At 46.5% G+C, this 20,071-nt stretch overlaps 1 protein-coding gene across 1 annotated transcript in view; it reads right to left on the bottom strand.

The window, feature by feature from the left end:
* Positions 1-15,769, bottom strand: part of KANK2 (KN motif and ankyrin repeat domains 2) — a 43,710-nt gene extending 27,941 nt beyond the window's left edge. The window contains exon 1 of the mRNA XM_081176269.1: positions 15,644-15,769. The gene's annotated coding sequence lies outside the window, so the exon portion shown is untranslated. The remainder of the gene's footprint in view (positions 1-15,643) is intronic.
* Between the last annotated feature and the right edge of the window lie 4,302 nt (positions 15,770-20,071).

The raw sequence follows: 20,071 nt of genomic DNA, 5'->3' as shown, positions 1-20,071 counted from the left end.
ATCCAGTTCCTTGGCCTCCTGGTGAAACAGCTACTGAGTATTTTTGTGAGCTTGAGGCTCAAACACAGAGAGTCAAGATTTTTAAGCTCTTGTCCCTGTGAATCTCAAGTGATCATCAATAATGTCCTCTGGTCCAGAATGGTTGGACTACAGAAGTAGTGGCAGCTGTATTACCTTGCAGTAGGATTGGTTTTCAACTCTGGTCACTTTTTTTTTTAAAAAAAGGTAAAGGACCCCTGGATGGTTAAGTCCCATCAAAGGTGATATGGGGTTGCAGTGCTCATCTCGCTTTCAGGCTGAGGGGGCCAGTGTTTGTCCACAGAGAGCTTTCCAGGTCATGTGGCCAGCATGACTAAACCGCTTCTGGTGCAATGGGACACCGTGATGGAAGCCAGAGCACATGGAAACACCATTTACTTTCCCGCCGCAGTGGTACCTATTTATCTACTTGCACTGGTGCTTTCGAACTGCTAGGTTGGCAGGAGCTGGGACAGAGCAACCAGAGCTCACTCCGTCATTGAGATTTGAACCTCCGACCTTCTGATTGGCAAGCCCAAGAGGCTCAGTGGTTTAGACCACAGCATCACCTGCTCCTTCTGGTCACTTAGCACATGCTAAACCAACAAGGGCCAGTTTCCAGGATTTGGGGACCCCAGTCCTTGACAGACATGGCTAGCTTTATAATATTTAATGTATTTTGTAATATAATGAATCTACTAATTTCTTCTGCTGCTACAGATGAAGATCTTAATCCTACCTATTTCCTCTGTACACTCCTGTTTTGTCAGCATTTCCTGATTCTTTGTTTACTGAGCTATTTAATTCTGACTCTCTTAATCAATATGTAATGTTTTCAATAAAACATTTTTCAACTGGTGTTTTGAGGGGAAGTTATCATTACAGGATGGGGAAAAGGTTTTCTTTTTAATGTGACAAGATAAATGGTATTGACTGCAAAGCAGTGAAGGGATAGAATGTTAAAACAAGCCTTATTGTGCATAATTAAAAATTACCCATGAACTTTACTTACTTATTTCTCAGTAAAGGAAGGAAGAAAAAAAGAACACAACAATGATTTATTTATTTTTTAAAAAAACTATTAAAAAATGCAAGTATTTAAACTTTAAAAGTACGTAAAGAATTTGTGTTGAAGAAATAATGGGGAAGACAAGTTGTTCGTGGGGGGAAAAACCCCTACTCTAGCCATGAGATTCTGACTCAGGTGACTATTTTCACCTGCTAGCAATACTAATACAACCAAGCATATAAGCACATTTGAAACACAGGGAAGTCTCATAGCTCAGTAAAGACACAGTAGAGATTCCTGCATTGCAGGAATAGATGAAACTTGGGGTCCCTTCCAACTCTACGATTCTATGACTCCAAACTACCATGTTTGAGGATGTGTAGCAAAAAATAATTGCACGATAGACTAAGCAATCATGTGACAGAAAACCCTCCCATGTGATAAGCTGATTGGCTCTACTGGCTCATTGCTAGAAAAGGAGGAATCAAGAATGGGACACACCAGCAGTACTCCCAGATGGGATGGAATGGGATGTGGGTGGTGCTGTGGTCTAAACCCCTGAGCCTCTTGGGCTTGCCAATCAGAAGGTGGGTGGTTCGACAGGTTGAGCTTCCGTTCGTCTGTCCCAGCTCCTGCCAACCTAGCAGTTCGAAATCATCCCAGTGCAAGTAGACAAATAGGTACCGCTGCAGCGGGAAGGCAAACGGCATTTCCGGGCACTCTGGCTTCCGTCACAGTGTTCTGTTGTACCAGAAGTGGTTTAGTCATGCTGGCCACATGATCTAGAAAGCTGTCTGTGGACAAACACTGACTTCCTTGGCCTGAAATCGAGATGAGCACCCCAGCCCATAGTCGCCTTTGACTGGACTTAACCATCCAGGGGTCCTTTACCTTTACCCAGTGCTTTTTTCTGGGGGGAATCAGGGGTACGCATACCCCTCAACATTTTGTGAATCTAAGTTTGGCCTCATTGAGGGGCAGTATTTCAATATGGTTTTCCCAGTAGTGATGTATGGAAGTGAGAGCTGGGCCATAAAGAAGGCTGAGCGCCAAAGAATTGATGCTTTTGAATTATGGTGCTGGAGGAGACTCTTGAGAGTCCCATGGACTGCAAGAAGATCAAACCTATCCATTCTTAAGGAAATGAGCCCTGAGTGCTCACTGGAAGGACAGATCCTGAAGCTGAGGCTCCAATACTTTGGCCACCTCATGAGAAGAGAAGACTCCCTGGAAAAGACCCTGATGTTGGGAAAGGAGAAGGGTATGACAGAGGATGAGATGGTTGGACAATGTTCTCGAAGCTACTAACATGAGTTTGACCAAACTGCGGGAGGTAGTGGAAGACAGGAGTGCCTGGCATGCTCTGGTCCATGGGGTCACAAAGAGTCGGACACGATTAAACGACTAAACAACAACAAGGAAAGTGAGAGTACCCATAAACCTTTTTTTAAAAAAGGAAAAAGCACTGCTTTTACCTTTACTCCCAGATCACACAGATAGGCTCAATTCACTTTCAACACTGAAAGACAAGGGAGCTTGAACAGAACAATTTCTGAGATGTTCAGATGTGGGGACAATAACTTGTGAAGAAACAAATACTTGAACCACTTCCTGTGCTGGACTGGATGACACAAGAAAAAAATCATGTTTGATCTCTCCTCCAAAGGTTCAAGATGTGTGCTCTGAACCAATCTGAGATGGATGTTATAGAAACTGTTTGTGTCAGAAGAATGAACTGTGTCAAGAGCACGACACAAAAGAGAATGACATTTTTTCAGGTTGCATCAACCAGAAGTCTCATTGCCAGACGTTGGAAATTATACTATAATAACTCAGCTCCGGGAAGACTTTTTTGGAGTGCTGTGCTTGTTTCTGGGAATCCCAGTTCAAAGAGTGCTACAAGACTGGTACTAAACAGCAGTATAAATCACAAATTCTTTGAGAAACAGCTGAAAGAAGTGGCTATGTAAAGTCTCAAGGCTGAAATAGTTAAGGACTAATAAAGTAGAGACACGCTACAAGAGACCAAAGACCCATCTGGTCCAGGTGCTCTCTTCCCCACAGTTTCCTACCACGTGCCTTCAAAGGGATAGCTCAGTCACTAGAGCATGAGACGCTTAACCTCAGGGTTGTGGGTTCGAGCTCCACGTTGGGCAAAAAATTTCCTGCATTGCAGGGGGTTGGACTAGATGACCCTTGTGGTCCTTTCCAACTCTACTATTCTATGATCAGGGCCGTCTTTAGCATATGCGCCGCCGGGATGCAAAGATCCTCCCAGCGCCCCCATATTTTGACACAACTGATCTCGTGACTATTTCCCGCGTTCCTGCCCTGGGAAAGGCAAGCGCCAGGCGACCTCCATGCGCACCCTGGGCGAAAACCGCATTGTGCATGGGATGGATCCACGGAAAAGCCAAGTGGAGAGCAGCTCTGCGCGCCGGGCTCTGCAGCCTGGATCAGCCCAGCCTGGGGCCGTGTGGCGGGGCTCCTTATGTTTCTCCTTCCTCTCTGGCTGCCCATTTGGAGCAGCAGGTCAAGGTTGGTCATGCTGGGGCCTTCTCCTCCGGCATGCCCAGTGCAGATGGACAGTGGTGGCAGCACCCTGGTACCTTCTTGGCTGTGCTAGGTGGGCGGGGTGTTGCAAAGGTGGAGCGAGGTGAATTGCTGCTGGGCCCCGTGGCTGAGCAACCCGGGGAAGGCACCGGTGCAGGGAGTGGCCCTGCACCGTCTTCTCTGCCAGATCCAGCCAACGCAAATTCGGAGCGATGCCGGAGTCCAGCCACACAGTCACTGGGGCACAGTTGGTGGCAGCCTGGTGCCCCCCAGAATTCGGCGCCCTGGTGCCCCGCACCCCTTGCACCCTTGGGTAAAGACGGCCCTGTCTATGATTCTACTATTCAGGAAACCTACAAGCGGGACATGTGCAACAGCACTCTCCTGCTCACTCACCATCCCCAACCAAGTGAGGTACATGATGTTAGATGTCAGAAACAGTACATACAGCCATTGTGACTAGCAGTTCCCGACAGTCTTATCCTCTGTGAATTTGTTTACTCCCCCATTGAAGCCATTCAGGTTGTGGTAGAACATTCCATAGAAATTTCCATAGAAATGCAAACTGACACAAAGTTCACCCAGGGCCTCACACATTTTGCACAGCACCGCACACTGAAGCATTTGTGAAAAGCACTCCAATGGACCCAACTTCCATGTACAGCGGTACCTCGGGTTAAGTACTTCATTTGTTCCGGAGGTCTGTTCTTAGCCTGAAACTGTTCTTAACCTGAAGCACCACTTTAGCTAATGGGGTCTCCCGCTGCTGCCGCCATGCGATTTCTGTTCTCATCCTGAAGCAAAGTTCTTAACCCGAGGTAATATTTCTGGGTTAGCGGAGTCTGTAACCTGAAGCGTATGTAACCTGAGGTACCACTGTATACCTGTGTGAATAAGTACTTCCTTCTGTTTCCCAAGATTCAGTTTCGTTGGATGGCTCCAGATTATAGTATTATGAAAGAGTGAGTTTTCCCCATTCACTTTCTCCACACGATGCATAAAACACTCTCTTGCCTCGCCTTGTTCATCTTGCTTTCTAAAGTGAAAAGCCCCCCAAAATGTTGCAAACTTTGCTCATAGGGGTGTCGCTCTGGCCATGCAGGTGGCCTTTTTCTGCACCTTTCCCAGCGATGCAATACTCTTTTTGAGAAGCGATGGCCAGAACTGTACATAGCACCCAAAGTGCGGTTTTGCAAAGAATCTTAGGTGACAATGCGAAAGAACAACGATTCTGCCTATTGGTATCCACCAAAGTTTCTGAGCTACAAGGAGGAAGATTTGACTCAGTCATTAGAAAGGGATTCCTAGCTACAAAACAACAACAACAATGAGAGCAAAGAAGTTTTAGAAGGCAGGCATTATAGTCTCTTAGGGCTTCTCCAACTCTAAGGTGCAATACACATCATAGCCCCTTTCGTTTGCTAAGTCACTGTAGTGATTTTTTCCACATATGCAGGTCACACATACAATTCTATGAGTTGGAAGGGATCCAAGGGTCATCTAGTCCAACCCCCTGCAATACAGGAATCTCAACTAAAGCATCCCAGATAGATGTCCATCCAACCTGTCCTTAAAAACCTCCAAGAAAAGAGAGTCCACCACTGTCAGGTGATGGTGTGGTTGCTCGAGAGCAAACAGGCAAGACTCCAACCTGTCTTTTCCAGGCTTTATTATCTGTAGAAACTATCTTACAGTGCAGAGCGTCACAAGTCCATGTCTGCTCAGTCGCTAGCAGAATCTGGGAGTGGGTGGTCCTTATACCTTCCCCAGCATAACAGTCCTGTGACCCCCATCCTTCTCCTTCTCTCTCTGCACGCAAACCTACTGCGCAACATGGGTGCTGGCAAAGGGGGACTTGCCTCCCCTCCCCTTTGCTCAGGCTCGATGTTGAGGCTCTCCCTAGCATCTTCTGATCCCTGAGCCCCTTCCCCACTGGAGGTGGGGGCTTCCCTCCTCGCCAGACGAAGAACTGCTTTGCAAGATCTTCGGAGGCTCCCTGTAACACAACTGCTCTTCCACCTCTCGCCTCTGAGCTGATGGCAGTTCCCTGACAACCACCTTCCAAGGGAGCCTGTTCCACTGTTAAACAGCTCTTACTGTCCTAAAATACATATTCTAGGCATTCTTTGGATGTGGTTTGCAGCATGTTTGCCAAAAAGCTTGGCCATGATTAATGCTGCCAAAGCAAAACCAGCAGGGATCAATACCTTTCTTGCAGGTGCAGGCCCCAGCCAGATCTCTCTCTCTCCATCCCCACCTTGGTCTCTCCCTCCCTCCAGATGCCACAGGGCCAGCCAACAGAACTGAGGGAGCTTGCCCAAGAAGACAGAACTGGGCCAAAAGAAAGAAAGCAAAGCCAAGCTGAGCAGGAGCCAGTAGCCTCAAAGGTGAGTCTGGCACCAAGACACAGAAGGAGCTCAGGAAGCGGAAGCGGCAAGCAGAATATAAAATGGAAGAATGGTATAAAGAGGTGTGGGATGTAGCTATTAGTGATAAATTAACATGTGCCATTAAGGTAAGACAGGGAAATATGCAGGAGAAATGATTTTGAGGAGAAATGGAAGGTGTTTGTATAATGTGTACTGTTAAAATGGAAAGGGGTCAAACCATCGCAAGAGGTGTTTGAAATTGTTGGAGGTTGGATAGTTACAATGGCATGGTCTCAATTGTGGGGTGCACATTTTTATTCTTATTTATTTATGATTATTCCTTTTTAAAAAATGTATAAAAGAATGAATAAAAAGTGGGGTGCGGAGAGAAGGTGTTCGGAGAGACCAGCCTTATCCTCCAGTATTTCTCTGATGAAAATAGGGACATCCTATTCCATATTGAGGGACGCGGGTGGCGCTGTGGGTTAAACCACAGAGCCTAGGACTTGCCGATCAGAAGGTCGGCGGTTTGAATCCCCGCAACGGGGTGAGCTCCCGTTGCTCTGTCCCTGCTCCTGCCAACTTAGCAGTTTGAAAGCATGTCAAAGTGCAAGTAGATAAAGAGGTACCGCTCCGGTGGGAAGGTAAACGGCGTTTCCGTGCGCTGCTCTGGTTCGCCAGAAGCGGCTTAGTCATGCTGGCCACATGATCCGGGAACTGTACGCCAGCTCCCTCAGCCAATAAAGCAAGATGAGCACAGCAACCCCAGAATCGGGGTCCCTTACCTTCACCTTATTCCATATTAAAATAATTCTAATGTTATTATTTATGCCCCACCCATCTGTCTGCCTTGCAACACATATAAAAACATAATAAAATATTAAATATTAAAAAACCTATACAGGGCCACCTTCAGGTGTCTTCTAAAGGTTGTCTAGTTACTTATATACTTGGTTCGGGGGTTGCCTAACTCCATAACCTCTAACGTTTCTCTGATGAAAATAGGGACACCCTAAGGAAAAGTGGGATCAGAAAACGGGACGGCTTCTGTAAATCTGGGAGTGTCCCTGGAAAATAGGGACACTTGGAGGGTCTGGACCAGGGGTCAGCAAACTTTTTCAGCAGGGGGCCGGTCCACTGTCCCTCAGACCTTGAGGGGGGCCGGACTATATTTGGGGGAGCGGAAATGAACGAATTCCTATGCCCCACAAATCACCCAGAGATGCATTTTAAATAAAAGGACACATTCTACTCATGTAAAAACACGCTGATTCCTGGACTGTCTGCGGGCCGGATTTAGAAGGCGATTGGGCCGGATCTGGCCCCCAGGCCTTAGTTTGCCTACCCATAGTCCGGCCCAATCTCCTTCTCAATCCGGCCCGTGGACAGTCCAGGAATCAGTGTGTTTTTACATGAGTAGAATGTGTGCTTTTATTTAAAATGCATCTCTGGGTTATTTGTGGGGCATAGGAATTCGTTCTTTCTTTTTCTTTTCTTCCAAAGTTAGTCCAGCCCCTCACAAGGTCTGAGGGACAGTGGATCGGCCCTCTGCTTAAAAAGTTTGCCCCTGGTCTGGACAATCTCCAGGCAAGAAATTTACACAGGGTCAAGACTGAATGGTGAACGCACAAGGAGGGAGGGGCAGCCCAAGGCCCCTCCCTCCTACAAAGGGAAAGCAGCAGCAAATAGGGGATAAGCCCCCAACCCAACAGTCAAAAGGATGCCCAGTTGCAAGGCTGCATGCAGATGGAGGTCTCTATTAACCAAATTTGTTAAATCTGCTTACTCAGATTTATCTACATAGTCTGAAGACGGAAAAATGAAAATAGATTTAGTACACAAAGAGCCAGCTTTGCAAAAAAATCCACAATGCATGCAGAAGAGAGGAACCTCTCGCACCCGATCCCAGCAACAGGGCCTCCGCATCATGTTCCCTTCCCCAGAGGCCATGAGCAGAGATAGACAAAAGCAGCTGATTGGAGACAGGAAGGGTGGGTGGGCATCCTGACCCCAGGGGCTTCCTGCTCTACTAAAAAGTATAACCCATGATCAACAAGCATCCACTGGAAAAGGCAAACAAAGCTTTTAAAAATAGCAGCATGAGGCAGAGAGGAGGCTTTTGCTTTTGAGGCACAAAGATACTCAGAAGTTGCAGCTGAAAAGGGAAGGGCAGGCTTGGGGGACTGAGATCAGGGTTTGGAACAACAACAAAAATCCCACTAAAGTAGAGGATGAGGTTGACAATGGATTTGGCCATTGCATGTGACCGTTCCATGCCCTCTCCCGGGAGAGTCTGGTGGACAATGGCCTTGCATGTCAGATACTGAGCAGCAGTGGAAGAACCATCAGTGGAGAGTTGTCAGAAGAGTTATGCTCCTCACAAATGGATCCGCTACAGTGGTGCCTCGCAAGACGAAAAGAATCTGTTCTGTGATTCTCTTCGTCTAACGGTTTTTTCGTCTTGCGAAGCAAGCCCATTGACGGATTAGCGGATTAGCGCTATTAGCGGCTTTTAGCGGCTTATCGGATCAGCTGATAAGCGGCTTAGCGGCTTAGGAAAAGGGGGGGGTGGAGGAAAAAAAAACCTGCAGGAACTCGCAAGACATTTTCGTCTTGTGAAGCAAGCCCATAGGAGATTCGTTTTGCGAAGCACCTCCAAAACGGAAAACTCTTTCGTCTAGCGAGTTTTCCGTCTTGCGAGGCATTCGTCTTGCGGGGCACCACTGTACTGTAAAATCCCGTCCTACCAGATTTCCCTGCAATGTGTTTAACTGAATCGCTCCTTTGACAAGTCCAGATCCAACCTTAGTAAACGGAGAACCTTCAAAAGAAAGAGACTAGATCCATGTTCTCCACTCCTGCATGGTAGGTCACTCACTACATACATATACCCTCTGACATTTCTCCAATGAAAACAGGGACGTCCTAAGGAAAAGTGGGAGATCCCGGGATTAAATCAGAAACTGGGGCGGCTTCTGTAAATCCAGGACTGTCCCTAGAAAATAGGGACACCTGCAGGGTGTACATTTATACAGTTTCCTGCATGTTGAAATTTAGCATATCATGGGAAGGCCAAGACATAACTCTTCTCCCAACAACTTTTCTATATGGAAGTGTGTGTGTGTGTGTGTGTGTGCGCGCGTGCGCGCACATGAAAGAGAGAAAGAGAGAGAGAGAGAGAGAACGCATTCTATTGCAGTCTGAAGTGGTACAGCACAAGCACATGTTTGCCACAGTGAAATTCAGAAAACAGGCTACCAGAAAGTTTAATGGTGGAGTGTTGCGGGAGCCGAGGAGGGAACTTGGGATTGTGCCTAAAATCTCAAGTGATGCGGCACTTAAAATTCAGAGTGGCAGCCACCAGTTGTGGCTCCCTCACTTGGGGCTAGTTTACAAAGAGGGAAGGAATACACATGTCAAAGGGATAGGATTTCACTGCAACCCAAATAGTGGAATGAACAGCAAGAGGCACCCCTCGGAAAAGCTCCCTTCCATTTGCAACACAGGCTGAATGTGAGGCATGCTAACCCCACTTTGAAAATACATTTGGGTGTAGCTTATCTCGGTTGTGGGTGCACTGAATGAGTTTAAACGCCAGAGGTCCAGCTCCAAAACGCGCCCACACCCTTCTTGGGAAGGAAAGGAAACAGAAGCTTGGAAAACCCCCTGAAGGCTTGGAACTGGAGACAAAGTGCACCGTTGTTCAAACGGTCAAATTAGATTTTTGTTAAGTTGGGAAACATTGGCCCAAGGAAGGACGAGGGCCACTTTTAGAAAATGGGCAATGCTGGCATAAGGCATTGTCCCAGCTCCACTCCCCCTGGTTCTGCTGCAGTGAATGCTGTGTAGTCTCTACGTATTGCATCCCAGCATCCTCTTCCAATTCATTAAAAAAAATATTGAGAGAAATAAACAACATGTAAGTAAAGTAAAGGTAAAGGGACCCCTGACCATTAGGTCCAGTCGTGGCCAACTCTGGGGCTGGGGTGCTCATCTCGCTTTATTGGCCAAGGGAGCTGGCATACAGCTTCCGGGTCATGTGGCCAGCATGACTAAGCCGCTTCTGGCGAACCAGAGCAGCGCACAGAAATGCCGTTTACCTTCCCACCAGAGCGGTGCCTATTTATCTACTTGCACTTTGATGTGCTTTTGAACTGCTAGGTTGGCAGGAGCAGGGACCGAGCAACGGGAGCTCACCCTGTCGTGGGGATTTGAACCACCGACCTTTTGATCGGCAAGTCCTAGGCTCTGTGGTTTAACCCACAGTGCCACCCGTGTCACAACATGTAAGTAATATATGAAAAAATAAAATAAGAGTGAGATATAATTAATCCACAATGTGTTTTCATTTTTAGGCATGCCCTACGTAGCAAGCATACACCCTTATTGGCATTTTTAGGTAGTCTAGGGCATACCGTGCTTATTGGATCAAGTGGCTGACTGGATTTATTTATTATTTATTATTTATTAAACTTACATCCCACCTTCCCTCCAAGGTGTTGTACATGGTTCTCCCCCCACCCCACCCTCCGCACACTCCATTTTATCCTCAAAACAGCCCTGTGAGGAAGGCTAGGCTGAAAGACTGTGACTGTCCCAAGGTCACCTGGTGAGCTTCGTGGTCAAGTGGGGATTTGAACCTTGATCTCCCAGGTCCTAGTCTGGCCCTCTGACCATGAGGCCACACTGGCTCTTGCGCAATCCTGGCAATGAGCTCACCGTCGCAGTTGTCTTAAGAGGAACTGCCGGTCAATGGAGAAGAGTCCATGGGGTGCTGGGGGTGGCAGGTGGGGGTTAAGGGAAAGAACTTAGCTGTTACAGTATGTGGACAAAGGAGAGAGGAGATGAAATGCGGGGAGTGCCCTTTATTAACTTATACACTGCTTTTCAATGACATTCTCCAAAGCAGCTTACAAAATGACTCATCTGTATGATTAGAAGCTATAATGACGGTTCTCAGCAGTTAACGTGGGAATGGGGGGTGGGGCTTGCAGCCCCCAAGTGTTGATGACCCCCAGGGTTCCCTATCCCTGCAAAGAGGGATTCAATCACAGCCACAGAATGAAGTCAGCTTCAACCAGAAAAAAACAAAAATGTTTTCTGCCAGAAAGAAATAATGGGCAGCACCAGCCAAGTCCCCATGGGGAGACCTTTTCTGGGGCAGAGGTGCCACAACTAAAAAGCCCCCCCCCCTCCTAGTAGCCAGCTCCTTGAGTCAAATAAGGACCTCCGAACACACAGACAGGTCCATGTGGAAGAAGGCTTCACTTCAGGCACCCAAGTTCAAAGCTTCCCAGGACCTTAAAAGGGTAACCAGCAACCAGCAGTTTGAACTGAATTTGGAAATGCACCAGCAGTCAGCGAAACTGTTGTAAAACCAGTGAGATATATTTCATTGGCTGGGCCTAGCAAAGTTGGACACAGTCCATCATCTGAGCAGTGTTCAAAGGAAGCCCCACATCCAAAGGATTGCAGTAAGGCCCCCTTCACAACTGATGTGGTTTGCATGTGTTTTATTCTTGGACATTTGCATCCATGCCTGAAAGCTGTTTTTATGTGGTTTTCTTTTTAGTTACTTTGCGAAACCTGAGCAGCTCAATACCTCAAAACCTAAGGTCTAGCAAACTTTTGTTGATGTTGTTGAAAAAATGGATAAAAAACGCACTGGCCAAACATCGTCAACACGCCCATCTACTGCAATAATTAATACATATTTGCAATGCACCATCTGCATGCTAGATGCTGTTCAAAAGCATCACGTTGATAGACTAATCCAGGCTGCTTGATTTCTGCATCAAAACCTGAGTTTCTCCATGGCTTATTAGTTCAACCCACCCTTTTCCATGCCATTATCAGGTGCAGAATAAAGCCTGCAAATGGAACAAATGGACAATGGCTAGCTTACCCAGATGCTAGCATAAGAGCCAGTGGGCTGATAAAGACAGAGCAAATTCAAGAGGAGCTGGCAAGAGAGGAAAGAAGCAGGGCGCTCTTATTTTCAGGGTGGGCAAGCTTGTGGCAGCATCTGAAAGGAGCAGAGTAAGTTGAGCATCGCTCCTTCAAGAGACAGGCAGAGCAACTCTGGCCCTTTCCCCCTATATGGAAGCAATTTTCTCCAAAAATAAACAATTTTGCAGGCTGCTACATGAGAACTTCCTCCTGCTGACAAAGAAATCTTGGCAATGATGGGGGAGGAGCGGAGGATGAAACACCAACCCAGTGGGAGAGCAAGGAAGTTCGGTTTCAGCAGCCAGGCTTTTTTCCCAGAGCAGGAAGCTGGGGCGAGTTGGGGGGGGGGGGGAGAGACATGCAGGGAAGCAAAGAGCTTGCAAGCAGAGTGGAGCTGAAGCAGCAAAAGTCGAACTTGGGAAAGTGGAAATAGGACTTCCCTTCTGGGGTCAGAAGGAGAGGGAGGGCTGGGCTGGGTGAGTGGTCATAAAATCACTCAACGCTTCCGAGGGTCAGTGATAGGAGGCTTTGAAATCTGGTAGAAGCAGAACTTGCAAAAATAAATAATCAATCAGACCCCAAAACCACATACCTAGAGGGCTGCTTGAACCTCCTGTCATGGGAGCAAACTGCTACCCAAATAGCTTTAAATAGATCTGAGTGGTGGCATGCCATAGGCAAGTATGCCTCTGAACACTAGTTGCTAGGACTCACATGTGGAGTACAGTGGTACCTTGGGTTAAGAACTTAATTCGTTTTGGAGGTCCGTTCTTAACCTGAAACTGTTCTTAACCTGAACCATGACTTTAGCTAATGGGGCCTCCTGCTGCTGCCACTCGGCTGCTGCGCAATTTCTGTTTTCATCCTGAAGCAAAGTTCTTAACCCAATGTACTATTCTGGGTTAGTGGAGTCTGTAACCTGAAGCGCCTGTAACCTGAAGCATCTGTAACCTGAGGTACCACTGTAATGTTGAACCCAGGCCCTGCTTGTGGCCTTCCTATGGAAATCTGTTTGGCTGTTGTGAGAACCACAAACTGAACTAGATGGGCCACTGGCCTGATACAGCAGGATCTTATATTCTCATAAGTTTATGCCTTCTAAAACACAAACTAAGCATCAGTTCAGGCAGAAAGCAAGCCGCATTCACATGCTCAAACTATTCAAAGCCAGTCTCCATCAGAGGTCTTTACAGTACCTCTCACTTGATAACAATCCTGCTCACTTTTCAGGTTCTTTCCTTTTCAGTGGAGAAGGTGCCACAACTCTGCAAAGCGGCTTAGCTGGAGATAGCATTTGTCTACAATAGCTCCCACACCAATTGTGATTTTCCGAGAACCTGCCTCCAGCAGAACTCATTGCTGAATCCTGAAACTGAACATTTGTTCCTACCACCTCCATTTTCCTACCAACCTTATAGAAGCCAGAATGACAATCATCTCTCACAAAGCAAAAACAAATGCCAAATGTTCATTTCCATGTAGATACATAAACTCCATGACCTCTGCACAGGACTGGAAAAAGGGTCGTTCCACTCTACTGGCAGAAAGACATCAAGAAGAGGAGGAGTTTGGACTTGATATCCTACCTTTCACTCCCCTCAAAGCGGCTAACATTCTCCTTTCCTTTCCTCCCTCACAACAAACACTCTGTGAGGTGAGTGGAGCTGAGAAACTTCAGAGAAGTGTGACTAGCCCAAGGTCACCCAGCAGCTGCATGTGGAGGAGCAGGGAATCGAACCCAGTTCACCAGATTACGAGTCCACTGCTCTTAACCACTACACCACACTGGCAGAAAGACATCAGCCATCTTGCTGGCCGAATTTCTTGATCTTCCTCAAATTTCTCTGCTGGTTGGGGACAAATAATTCCCACTCCTTGCTGTCTGGTCTGGTTCGCTGCGACCCTTGTGCAAGCTTTTTCAGATCAGCGTAACCATAGCCCCAGAGATTCTGTTCCTGAAGTCTCTCCTCAGATGCTGATTTGCCTGATCAGAAAATTCGTTTTGTCCTAAATGAACCAACCATGAAGACTCTATTAATCGAACACGGCTCCTAGACCACTAGCTCAGAACCTGCCACTGGAAGAGGTGAGACTTCTGCCTTTGATGCTGACACACAAAACTGATTGAGGATGCTCAAAACTCCATATGTTGGGCCACTCTGCCCCCCAGCTTCAACACTGGCTGTCTTGACGGCTTTAACAAAATCACTCTCCTCGCCACTTGCAGCTTCAACCACGATGCATTGCTGGCAACCTGCTAGTGGTGCAGCAATAAAACTGCTAGCACATTTGCAAAGCTAAGCGGTATCTGGCAATGGTTGTCCACCTTGAGGAGCCTCACCAAGAGGGCAATCTATCTATACACACACACATATATATGTACAGTATATCAGTTTTGCTTTATGAAGCAGGGACGGGACCTGAACTCATCACAGTGGAATTAAGCTGCAATTAGCCAGGAGGTGGCTGCTGAGCCAACCTCCTTTCAACAGCCCCAACTCAAGCACCTCCAGCCACTTAGGATATCACTGCCACCAGACAGAAAAGGAGTGAGCTACAGCCACCTTATTGCCCCCAGGAATCCCTCCCAGCAGGCCAGACAGTAATGTTCATGCACTGCCCTTGGGAACAGAAATAGGTCTAGGAGATTTAGGTGCAGGGCTTGCTAATCCACAGCAACTTTTCCTCCGCTCTTTCTCAGCACAGTCCATGCTTTAAAGCTCCATGTCCAAGTGCCTTTCTTTTTGCCCTAAAGCTTTCCCCATGAAGACCTGCTCTTTAAAGCTGAATTGGAGCAAACGTCAACCCTGCGGAAAACCTGAATCAATGTTTGCTTTGATTGAGCACCCAAGAGCGGGTTTCCAAGGGGAAAGCTCCAGGGCAAAAATAAAAAAATTAAAACCACGTATAGCAGGGCAAAAGGTCAGTGTGGCTAAGTCCATGGTCACACTGTAGTGGCAGCATTGTGAAGGATCTGGCAGCCTCACTCTACGTGGGGCTGCCCTTTAGACTGACCCAGAAACTCCAGCGGGTGCAGAATGCCGCGGCGAGAATCTTTACGGGGTCCTCTCCTCACCACGGGATCACATTCACCCGGTGCTAGTGCACCAGCTGCAGTGGCTCCCGGTGGAGTACAGGATCAGGTTTAAGGTGCTGGTTTTAACCTTTAAAGCCCTATACGGCCTAGGACCCTCGTACCTACGGGACCGCCTCTCCTGGTATGTCCCACGGAGGACCTTACGGTCTTCAAACAAAAACATCTTGGAGGTCCCGGGTCACAGGGAGGTTAGGCTGGCCTCAACCAGAGCCAGGGCTTTTTCGGCTGTGGCCGTGATCTGGTGGAACGCTCAGTCACAAGAGACTAGGGCCCTGCGGGACTTGACATCCTTCCGCAGGGTCTGCAAGACAGAGCTGTTCCACCAGGCCTTTCGCCAAGGCACAGTCTGACCCCCTCCTTTGGTAATCCTCATAGAACTCTAGCCCAATGGTTGCCATTAATTTGATTCTGAATTGATTTTAGAATGAATTGATTTTAGAATGCTGTGTTACTTTTATTGTTGTTAGCCGCTCTGAGCCCGGCTTCGGCTGGGGAGGGCAGCATATAAATTTATTTATCTATCTATCTATCTATCTATCTATCTATCTATCTATCTATCTATCTGTAGCAAAAGGGCTAGCAATCTGCAATTCCTAACATTGCAGAAGAAGTCCTGGTTGTTGTGCAGATTGAAAAGGTTTCTCTCACCTCAATCAGTGCCTCTCCCGTCTCTCTCTCTGCAGCCTGGAGATAAGGCAGCATGCCGATTCCACAAGTACGCCTCTCTCTTGTCCTTCTCTAGCCAGCAGTTGCCGCCCGTGTGTCACTGTCCCTTTAAAAGAAAATAGGAAAAGGTCATTTCCTCACCTGCAGCTGGTCCAGAGAACTCAAGAGAATAAGGAGGGTGAACCTGGGGCCCTCCAGATGTTGCAGGACTTTAAGTCCCATCATCCCTGAACACTGGCTGTGACTGATGGGAGCTGGAGTCCAACAACATCTCCTGAAGGTCAGTATTCCAAGACAGCAACATTCACCCAATCCTGTAAGAGATCATTTTCTTCTGCCGGTTCAGGCAGAAAGAACATGTCCCCAAACCCTGATCATTCAGCATCCGTTGCTTTAGCGCTGCCTCTGACTAATCCCTGGACTTTAGCTGATGCTTTCTTAAAAGCCCCAAACCTCAAGGATTCTTGAAACCTCAAGCATATTTCTGCCATCCGCCAGCCATCTGGAACTCAGGCCTGCTGCTGTTGCTCCCATCCAGGCAGCATCAAATTGCTGCACGACTCAGCCTGTCTGGTTTTCATTTCTTGTAACATGGCATTGACAGCATAGAAAGCTTTGATTCTGCTCTGCCACCCAGCCCCAAGGAAGGAACCACAGAGGTCTTCCAAGGAGGAGGTCAGGAATCTGGGATTCATACTCTCTACTTGTAGACACAGCGTGGGCTTTGTGTGCAAATTTTGATTGGAACAAAGAAGTTGATCTCGTGTCCAGGAGGCGTCAGTATTTTACCTCTTAGTAAAGCCAGGATTACTTGTGGCTGAGCATAGAAAAATGCATCAACACACATGGGGTCAGCTGGACCATTGCCATTGTTCATACAAAAGCCGTAACACTTGGATGTGCGGCTGTGAGTTTCAAAATGGATCTAAAGAAGACTTTGCCCCCCAGATGTTTAGGACTGCAACTTCCATCAGCTTCAGCCAGTGTGTCCAATGGGAATTGACATTCAACATCTGGAGGGCAGCAGGTTGCTGATTTAAAGGAAAATTCCAAAACATGAGAAAGGCTATCAAAAGGCCTTCAGAACAGTAGACATTGTCCAGATCTTTAACGAAGACCAACAACAGAACCACATGATGCAAAAATGAAGCACATGCTAGCTTTTAAATTGTCACCTCACATAGTTTCCTGACTTGGAGCAGCATTTTTAAGGTTGAGGATTGTCCTACTTGGTAGGACGATCTACTTGGCTCTCAACATGGACCATGTGGTCAGTCCTGGTTCAGTCACATTGAGCAAGAGCAAAGGGCTAAAGTTCATTCAGTGACAGCAGGGAGCCAGAGACTAAGAACTCGTTGTAAGCAAGACAGGACAGAGTTTGGAAGCCCCAAGCCAGCAATTGTCCAACATCAACAGGAAGCCAGGAAGTCCTCTCTGGTTCCACGCATCCCCTGTGTTGCCAGAGGCCCAAACATGACCTGATGCTGGATCCAGGCTTGCAACATTGGCTGACAATACTTCCCCACCTGCTTTGATATCTAACCTCCTAACTTGCAAGAGTCCAAAACAAAAGCCATCTCCAACTGTTTTTCACCCTCAGGTGAGCACTAAGCCCAAGCAGTTACTCAGAAAGACAATATTGTTCGGCCTGCCAAAAAATCAGATGGGTGAGTCAAGACATGTTGCCCTGTGGATAGAATTCCTTAGCACCGTTGTAGAGAGTGGATGCTTTGCATGCAGAATGGCCCAGGTTCAATGCCCAGTTAGAGAATCTCAGGAAGCAGATGCTGGGGAAAAGAGACCTTGGAGACCGGCTGTCAAGTCAGAGAAGGTAATATTGAGTTAGATCAGGGATGTTGTCTCGATGTTGTCAGTTCTCATCAGCCCAAGGCAGCATGGTCAATGCTCAGGTATTATAAAAGGTGTGGCAGTCTAGTAGGCCACCAGTTCCACATCCTTGGGTGAGATGAATACAGTCTCAGTATAAGCACAATTGGTTTACCCCCAAGCTCTCTTGCACTAGAATTTAAGATACTGGTGTGTATCTCTTTGATTCTGCAGTCACCTGGGACAACAAAATAGCTTGGGGTGACTGTGAACAAATTTTGGGCTGTTTCACAGTAACCCCCCCCAAAAAAAAAACACCATATGGGGCTGAACAGGTTTTTTTTAAAAAATATCTGTGTTTAGTTACATTTCCCTCTCAATATTAAAAGAATAAGATTAATTAGCTGAACAGATTCACATCTGCTTATACAACAAGTTTAATTAGACTGATGAACAGTGATTTATCTTTCTGATAATCTCTAAATTAAATTCTATGTATCAAGTTGACTGTTAATTTATTGTTGCTAATGCTACACCATGGTCAGTGGTAACGATTTTATTATGAAATGGAATGAACATCCGTTATTAGCTTCCAAGCATCACTACTTAACCAAAAAGAAAAACACAGAGCAGTATCTTGGTGGGTGGGGGTGATATTTCGGAACTCGGAGAATGTCAGCTGTTCAAAATCTGAAAGGATGTTGGTACTGCACAACCACAGAGAAAACAGAATCCCGCTGAACTGTCTGCTGTAGAAGTGCCATTAAGAGGCAAGTCAAGGCAAATTACATTGGATAAACTAAGCCCAGCTGCTTTTGCTAGAACCAAGGGGCTGCAAGGGTTTTGGAGATCACGGACATCTTCCATGCAAGCCATAGCCCTGAGGACTGAGTAGTCAAGAGTGGGGAAACATCCAATGAAGTCTGTGTTGTGGGGAAGCCCCACGAAACACAACATGTTAGTCCCTGAGCATGAGCGAAACTTCATTCCCATGGCTTTTAAGGACTGCTGTCTCCTGTCCCCTCTGGGGAAGCAGCAGGCAGCAAGAATGACACCTTCTGGCAGGGCCTCATATTTGAAAATTCCATGTTCAGCGAATGTTCGGACACAGAACTTTAAGGTGTGGCCCTGTGCCCAGAGACATAGCAGAAAAGGAAATCTGGGTGAGGCCTAAGGCTATCTCCTCAGTTCATGGCTGGGGCAAAATGTGAGCTAGGAATATGTTGATTCTTAATTTAGTGCAACCCCATATACATCAACTCAGAAACAAGTCTCACTGAGCTCAATGTGCTGACTACTTAAGCCAGTATAGGACAGGAGCCCCAGTCTCATAATGATGGCTGACTGGGAACAGTTATGGACCACAGGTATGAAATTCACGGCATGTAATGCCTTAAGAGAGAATATTATGAAAATGATATACAGGTGGTACATGACACCAGTCAAGCTTGCAAAAATCTATCATTTGCCCGATAATAAATTTTGGAAATGTAAAGAAACTGAAGGTACATTTTTTCACCTTTGGTGGATGTGCCCAAGGATTAAGGCTTTCTGGGAGATGATTTATAATGAAATGAAAAGGGTATTTAAATATACCTTTCTGAAGAAACCAGAGGCCTTTCTCCTGGGCATGGTCGGCCAAATGGTGCCAAAGAAGGACAGAACTTTTTTTATGTATGCCACAACAGCAGCAGGAATACTTATTGCAAAGTATTGGAAGACACAAGATCTACCCACTCTGGAAGAATGGCAGATGAAGGTGATGGGCTACATGGAATTGGCGGAAATGACTGGCAGAATCTGAGACCAGGGAGAAGAGTCGGTGGAAGAAGATTGGAAGAAATTTAAAGACTATTTACAGAAATATTGCAAAATTAATGAATGTTAGAATGATGTCAGAATGAAGCTAAGTGGTTTAAGCAGCAATGTTATAAAGGTGTATGTAAAAATGGATTGTTAACAGGTGAGAATCCAAAGTTATAATATATTATGTTAAAGGACTAAGATAAAAACAAAGAGGGAAAGAAATTGCTGAATTAACTAACTGAATTGGAATACAAAAAAGGGAGGTGTGAGGAGGTCAGGGAAACAAGGAAATGAATGTAAGGTATGGAAAGACTGATGTATTTTTTAAGTGTTTTTTATCTTTTTTGTATTTTGTATTTTTTCTTTTACTTTTATTTTTGTCTTTCTTTTTCTTCTTTTTTTAATTCATGTAATTCTTTTCTTTGAAACCTTAATAAATATCATTTTTAAAAAAGGAGCCCCAGTCTCTTCCAGTGGCATTCGACACAGAGGTAAGTGGGGTATTTGTGCTGGTATGAGGTCCACTCATGCAATGAGACTCCCCCCCCCCCATGTTCCCCTAAAGCTGTTCTGGGGTTCCCCCAACTCTCCAGAGCAGATTTAGGGGGGCTTGGAGAGAGGAGGGTGAGGAAGCCCTGTTGCATAAGTGGACCTCATTCTGTGCATTCAACAGCTTAGTGGAATCCCACCCATAACACTGGAAAGAGTTCTCTTTTGAGCCCATGCTAGAAAGTCAAGATTATTTTACACCAAGAGAAATTGGGACCTTGCAGTTGT

The sequence above is a fragment of the Podarcis bocagei genome (genome assembly GCF_964188305.1).
Source record: "Podarcis bocagei genome assembly, chromosome: 17".
Classification (NCBI taxonomy): domain Eukaryota; kingdom Metazoa; phylum Chordata; class Lepidosauria; order Squamata; family Lacertidae; genus Podarcis; species Podarcis bocagei.
The sequence above is the reverse complement of the archived record's forward strand: the minus strand, read 5'-3'. Positions and strand labels throughout refer to the sequence as shown.